We start from the raw sequence: 7,649 nt of genomic DNA, 5'->3' as shown, positions 1-7,649 counted from the left end.
CAGGTCTTCAGGGACTGGTCAGCTTTCTGTCCCCAGAGTCAGAACTAAACATGGTAAAGCAGCGTTCAGTTATTATGCTCCAAATATCTGGAACAAACTCCCAGAAACCTGCAGGTCCGCTGCAACTCTGACTACTTTTAAATCCAGGCTGAAGACTTTTCTTTTTGTCACTGCTTTTAATTGAACTATTCATATCTTAGACTGCACTGTAACTTTTATCCATGTATTTTTTCTTTTAATGTTTCTTTTATTAGCTTTTATTTTTAATGACTGATTTTAAAATGCCATTTTCTTAATGTCTTTCATTTTTTGTAAAGCACTTTGAATTGCCTTGCGTTGAAAAGTGCTATATAAATAAACTTGCCTTGCCTTGCCATATATAATACAATAATAAAATACACGGAGCCTCTCTTTTTCATTTGAGAGGTAATTAAAATAGCTAAGGGTGATGATCTGACTTGAAGTGTGTGTTTTGCTGCAGCGGGAGGAGCTGCAGGTGAGCAGAGCCTCCGTCCTGTCAGATTAGACTTCACTCGCGTTTAGGTCCAAATCGAGAGAAAGATAAATAATCTGAATTCAGAGTGCAGTTTACTTTGACGCCGGGGTGAGCAGCAGAGGTGGAGAGAGGCGGGGCTATTGCCTCATCATTATCAGAAAATGATCGTATTCTTTCACACACAGTGACGTCACGAGCTACCCACAATGCAACGCACGCCATATATATATTATAAATACGCAATTTTCCTGGAGGTGCAAATATCCTGGAGGTGGAAGTATAAACAGCTAGCTAACGTAGCCAGGCAGAGCGCACTAGGTTTTTTTTCTGAATTAACGACCGAAGAAATCGCTGCATGTCTTCGGGTGACATCTCTGGACTTGAGGGGTGTGCTCTAGGTCGTTACCAGCGTAAACTAGAGCTGTGTGGGTTGTCGGATTGCCTTTACAGACTGCCTGCAGATGTATGGAAAAACGAACCTTGAAAGTGGCTTTCGTCGATTTTGGCTGCATCTACGTCTAATTTCTGGAAACACCAGGTGAATACCCCACTTGTCACAATAATATTATCATGCCACTGCATATATGTGGTATTTTAGAGTTGACTAGATATTGATTAAGGCAATAGACTATGACAACAAATACTTTATAAAAGGAGTTCTCTGAACTATTGGCCGGTATCGTGACAAACTATGACAGCGTTTTAATTGTCGGGGATTTTAATGTGCATGTCTGTTGTATCTCTAAACCACTAGCTAAAGACTTTCTTGATGTTTTATATGCTTTTGACTTCATACAACATGTCTCTGGCCCCACGCAAGAGCATGGGCACACATTAGACCTAGTCTTATCCCATGGTCTGCCCATTTCAAATGTCAATGTGTGTGAGGCAGCTTTATCGGATCACCTGCCTGTGCTATTTGATTTTATTCTGCCCTGTCATAGTCTTAAATCATGCGCTCCTGTCCGTCACGGTCGTATGATGAAACCTTCCACTGCTGCTAGTTTCTCCCCTGCCTTTGTTAAATTAACACAGTCTGATACTATGTCCGCTGACTCCATGGACACTGAGCTATTAACCTCAGCCTTTCTCTCTTCCTGCACTGGAGCTCTTGACATTGTTGCTCCCCTGAAACTCATGCGCCCCAAAGTTAAATCTGAACCCTGGCTCAATGACGTCACTCGTGCTGCCAGGCGTGAGTGCCGGCAGGCTGAGCGCAGGTGGAAGAAGGACAAGCTTCATGTAACTCGTGACATTTTGAAAGAGAGTTGGAGCACTGTAAAAGCTGAAAAGATGAGTTACTTTTCTGATGTTATTTCTAGTAATTTAAACAAACCTCGTGTTCTCTTTAAAATAATCGATGCTATGTTAAACTCTCCTTTATCCACTTGTATTGATGCTTCAACTGAGATGTGTGAAAAATTCCTCTGCTATTTTATAGACAAGATCTCCACTATTAGAGCCAGTATCTCACCACCCTCTTTTGACCCCTCCATTGACTTCACATGCACTGCTGTCTTCCAGCAGTTTGAACCTGTGTCGTTGTCATCTCTCAGTGACATTGTTGCTAAATTAAAACCCTCATCTTGTCCCACAGACCCAGTCCCTCCTCGACTTTTTAAAGAGGTATGTGACACTATTGGACCTAATGTCCATAACATTATAAATAGCAGCCAAGAGTCCGGTTCTGTGCCAGTTTATTTCAAACAAGCGGTTGTGGCACCCCTGATAAAGAAAACTAATCTGGACACTTCTGTCCTCTCTAATTACAGACCCATCTCGAAGCTTCCTTTTATTTCAAAGATATTGGAGAAAACTGTACTCTTACAGCTGCAGTCTTTTATACATGCACACAATATTTTCGATATTTTTCAATCCGGTTTTAAAGCGCTTCACAGTACTGAGTCTGCCCTTCTAAGAGTGTTCAATGACCTCCTGGCCACTACAGACTCTGGTGACTCTGCCATCCTTATGCTCTTAGACCTCACAGCTGCTTTTGATACGATTGACCACTCCATCCTTATCTCTCGTCTAGAGCACTGTGTGGGTATCAGGGGCGCTGCCTTAGAGTGGTTCAGGTCCTATCTGTCCAAGAGATCTTTCTCTGTTACGCTTGGTGACTTTACATCCTCTTCTGCCCCCTTATCCTGTGGAGTTCCCCAAGGTTCTATTTTGGGGCCTATTTTATTTTCCTTATACCTTCTCCCCCTTGGATTGATTTTTAGAAAATATGGCGTCTCCTACCACCTTTATGCGGACGACTCCCAATTATATCTACCCCTAAGAAAAAACATTAGCTCTCTGATGCCCCTGGTTGACTGTCTTAATGACATAAAGGCCTGGATGGTGCTAAACTTTTTAAATATAAATGAGAGCAAAACGGAGGTAATTGTGTTTGGACCAAATGGTGATGTCCCTTCCATTGACCTGGGTTCCCTGCAACAGTATGCAAAACCCATGGTCACAAATCTGGGTGTCAAAATCGACAGTGCTTTTAAATTAGATAAACAGATAAACTCTGTGGTTAAATCCAGTTTGTATCACTTGAGGCTCCTGTCCAAAATCAAACCGGTTTTATCCTTTTTAAACTTTGAGCGTGTAATTCATGCCTTTGTTTCAACTCATTTAGATTATTGTAATGCACTTTATGCCGGCCTAAATAAGACTTCGCTGGCCCGCCTGCAGCTTGTACAAAACGCTGCGGCGCGGCTGCTCACAGGAACCCGCAAGTTTGACCACATCACACCAGTTCTGGCTTCGCTCCACTGGCTTCCTGTCCATTTTAGAGTCCATTTTAAGATTTTAATGTTTGTTTTTAAATCTCTTAATGGGCTGGTCCCAGAGTACATCTCCGACCTCTTACAGGTGTACACCCCCTCAAGGGCTTTGAGGTCGGCTGATCAGCTGCTGCTTGTAGTCCCAAAAACAAAGAAAAAGACCAGGGGAGACCGAGCGTTCTCATCGGTCGCCCCCAGGCTCTGGAACGACCTGCCCCCTCATGTTAAATTGTCGCCCACTCTTGAAGCTTTTAAGTCCCGCCTAAAAACCCACCTCTTTTCCCTCGCTTACCAGTCAGTCTGAGCTGTGTCATACCTATGTGTATGCTTTTACTGTCTGTCCATAGCCTTTATGTGCCTTGTATTTATTCTTGTGTGCTTTTTTTTATCTATTCGTGTAATATTATATTTTATTATAATGTTATGTTCATTGTGAAGCACTTTGGCAAACCCTGTGTTTTTAAACTGTGCTATATAAATAAAGTGGATTGGATTGGATTGGATATTCTGCTTGCACCTCCCGTGAAATGGCGGATACCAGAAGTACGGTGTCGCCCTCGGCCCAATACCAGTATGTGTGTGTGAAAGAATAGGTCATACACACGGAGCCGTTTGCGTATGCCGTTCTATCCACCTTGGGACCCGTTATCGTTTCCGCAGTCGTTTAGTGCCGTATTCGGTCGTCCTCGTGTGGCCGAACGATCTATATGACACTAAACAGTAACGCAAACGACCATATTCGTCCTCGTGTGGCCGGGGCCTCAGTTAACCCTCCTGCTGCCTCCTGGTGCTGCAGAGATTTCATGAAGTGAAGGAAGTTTTCCTTCTATAAAACAGCTGTGGGCAGCAGATACTGTGAGTGTCACAGACATGAATACATAGATCAAGCCAGACTGGTGCACACACTCTCCTGTTTTGCCAATCCGGTGGTTAAACAAATATAGCTCTAAATCCTTGGCCGAAATGTCCTTAAAATGAAGTCCGAGTTCGACATTTTAATTAATTCATTACCTTTCCAACTCCTCATGCAGTTGACTGTTACAGGTCTATACAGGTTCATGGTACAATGCATAAGCTTCAAATCGAGACTGAAACTGTATTTTCCTTTACCGTTCTGTTTTAATTTCACAATAAAGTTAATAGTCATATTATGTTTGATATTATTATGTTTTATTAAAAGGAATGGTATGCTCATGACACTCATTTTAAAAAAATTATCATCCGATAAAACAGACCAGTCTCTGCCAGTCTCTCTTTTTTTTTTTTTAATCCGATGACATTATCAGTGATTTTAAACTGATTATATACCGAAATAACATCAACACTGTGGGCGCCGCCATTTCCCGGACGTGACGTAATCCATGCGTTTGGTTTTCGAAGACACGTTGATCTCCATGTTATTTACTGTAGTTTCTCTATTCAAATATGCCTCACTGTATCGCGAAATATTGCCATAATTCGGATAGGAACAATCCACGGAATGCTCGGTTCCATCTGTTGCCAAAAGGTAAGCATAAGAAGTACATTCGGAGGCAGTGGCTAGCGAAATGTGGCCGGCCCGAACCGAGAGATTTACAGGCTCATGTATGCAGCGAACATTTCACATTTCCGGACGACTACTCTGAGAGTATGATCAAACATAACATGGGATTTAAAGAACAACCATTACTCAATGGAGATGCAGTACCATCGGTCTTTCTGGTGTCATCACCGACCAGGACACCAGTTCGGCCAGTAGAGAAATCGCCCTCTGCAAGTGTGAAGCGACGGAGGAGCAGAAGTAGTGCTCGGAGTAAGAATAAGGTATGTTATAGCGCATTTCCATTGCAGCGGCTAGCCCCGTTTTAACGTCCAGGCCAGGACAGTTTTTGGTGGCCTTTCCATATAGCGTAGTACCGGCTAGTGTGTATTTCCCCCCAGTTTTTCCGGCTCCATAAAATCGTGATTCTATGGCCAGGGACAACGAAGCTGAGTATGCTAAACTAGAGAGGGAATCGCTAGCAAGGGTGGTACTACATGCATACATATAGTATCTTATATAATCTTCCCATTATACACACATGCATTTCCAAACATTTGGACTACCTATGTTGCAAATGTATTATCTTTTCAATTTACACACGGCATCTATTGCACGTCTGTCCGTCCTGGGAGAGGGATCCATCCTCTGTTGCTCTCCCTGAGGTTTCTCCCATGTTCCCTTTAAACTGGGGGTTTTCTTCGGAAGTTTTTCCTTGTACGATGTGAGGGTCTACGGACAGAGGGTGTCGTATTGTCATACTGATATGTATGGCTGAATTCCCCCATCCAATCTCTTCACATTGGTCAAAACTTGTTCCTCTGCTGACGAGTTCGAACTGAAATACTCCGTGTGTTGACAAAGTGAACGCATGGATGACGTCACGACCATCACGTGACTACTGAAAATGGCAAACATGGCGGCGGCCAGACGGAATATACAGGTCTTGATAAAAAAGAGCTATAAAATCATTATTTACCGGGGAATATCGCTGATTTCTTCAGGGTATGGTTTAAACATAACGTTTCACTAAATACTGAAGTTTTGATTAATTATCTAATGAGTGGACCATTCCTTTAACTACACCACTGTTTTTTTAACCCGCACCGCCTAGTGGTTAAAGCACGTTATTGAATTTTGTTGTTGAATAAGTTTTATTTGATGAAAACATTTAAATATTAAGAGTAGCCTACATACAAAATTGAAAATATCAAGAAGATACTGTAGTGATCTCTACAATAAAGCAGTTTAGTGCAGGACGTCCAAAGATATTAACAGGAGGATGTGCAAAACAGACCAACTAGGCTTTATTTAAACATTAAAGAATACTTTAAGTTAAGGTCTTCTTTTGAATAAGAAAAAAACGTTGGGGTTATCCACAGATAAATATGAAGTCTGACAAAGTACTTAACGTCCAATATATTGCATAGTTTATTTTGGAACTTGACAAAGTAGTATGCTGTTGTAACAAAAACATTTCCCAACTTGGGATCAATAAAGTATATATTATCTTAAGATGATCGATAACTACTGCCATATTTACAAAATGTGCCTCTGAACCTTGACATGTGCATGTTTCAGGCTTATCAATGAACAGGAGGGGTCACAGACATAAGACCAGCTGTTAAATAAAGCTCTTCTGACCTTAGGTGTCATGTGGGTTTATTAATTCACCCATTTATTAATTATATGTTTTACATTTGATAACACCACTGTGTTTCGTATCCCCTAAACCTGGCAAGTTTAATACTGGCAACTTCTAATTGTGGGAAATACGAAAACGTCTTATAAAGAGACGTGCCATATAATGTTGCGAAACACACAATAGCCAGCATGTGTAGTTCCAGTTTTGGATAGTCTGGCGTGGTTCCATTCCATTTCAAAGAGCTGTTGACGCTCAGCGTAACCTTGTCGCACTGCCACTCCAACATCCAATCACAGGGCTTGATGACTAATCACGGGGTTTGTAAAGCAAGGCGGATGTTGTAGTCCCAAACGATACCTGGGGATTCTGGGTAGTGTAGTGTCTTCGGAAACTGTAGTGTCTAAACTCCTAAAAAACTATTTGTTTCTCTGAATCTAAGGTTAAAAACGAAAAAGCATTGTACACCATTTAAACCAATCAATATTGTGTAATTAACAAGGATAAACTGATGTTTTTTTAGTGGATGAGTAATGCAGATATCACTGTGTAATCATTTGACAGTGAGGAGAATATATCCGGTTTTATTATGAAAACTTCGAGACCGGAAAAACTGTTTTCACCCACGCTAACTTTACATGGAAGCTGCCGCATATACACGTTCTCCTGGCGAGACCTCAAATCATCTTCGTAAGATCTATCAAACTATATATCCTACACATCCACTGGACGTGGATTCTAAAAGTACAATATACACTTCTCGCTAGAAATCTAATCAAAAAGCATTTTAATGGCCAAACTATTCTACAATTTAGGATTTTCCAGAGAGGGTTATTTGTGAATAAACGGGAGCATGTTGTTTCTTACACGACCACTAGAGGTGCTACACTTTAAAACAGGCTATGAGTCGTAATCTAAGGCGCTTAAACAATCGACCTATTTGGTCGTTTTTTGTAGGAGGACAGGCTGTGAGAAACACCCAGTATAAGCATACATATACTGTGGCTACAGTTAGCATTTTACCTGTAAAAATGTGGACTTAAATGGAAGTTATCTTTGAGCAAACATGAAATAATTTATGTAATTTCCTCAACAGGAGATAAAAAAAATAAAAATGCACCAAACACATCCCAGAAGTAAGACTTATTAAGAATATATTTGGCTCTAGTAAGCATGTAACCTTAAAAAATATACATATTTTAACTGCGATAGGAG

The sequence above is a fragment of the Pseudochaenichthys georgianus genome, chromosome 20 (assembly GCF_902827115.2).
Source record: "Pseudochaenichthys georgianus chromosome 20, fPseGeo1.2, whole genome shotgun sequence".
Lineage (NCBI taxonomy): Eukaryota > Metazoa > Chordata > Actinopteri > Perciformes > Channichthyidae > Pseudochaenichthys > Pseudochaenichthys georgianus.
Note: the sequence above shows the minus strand (reverse complement) of the source record.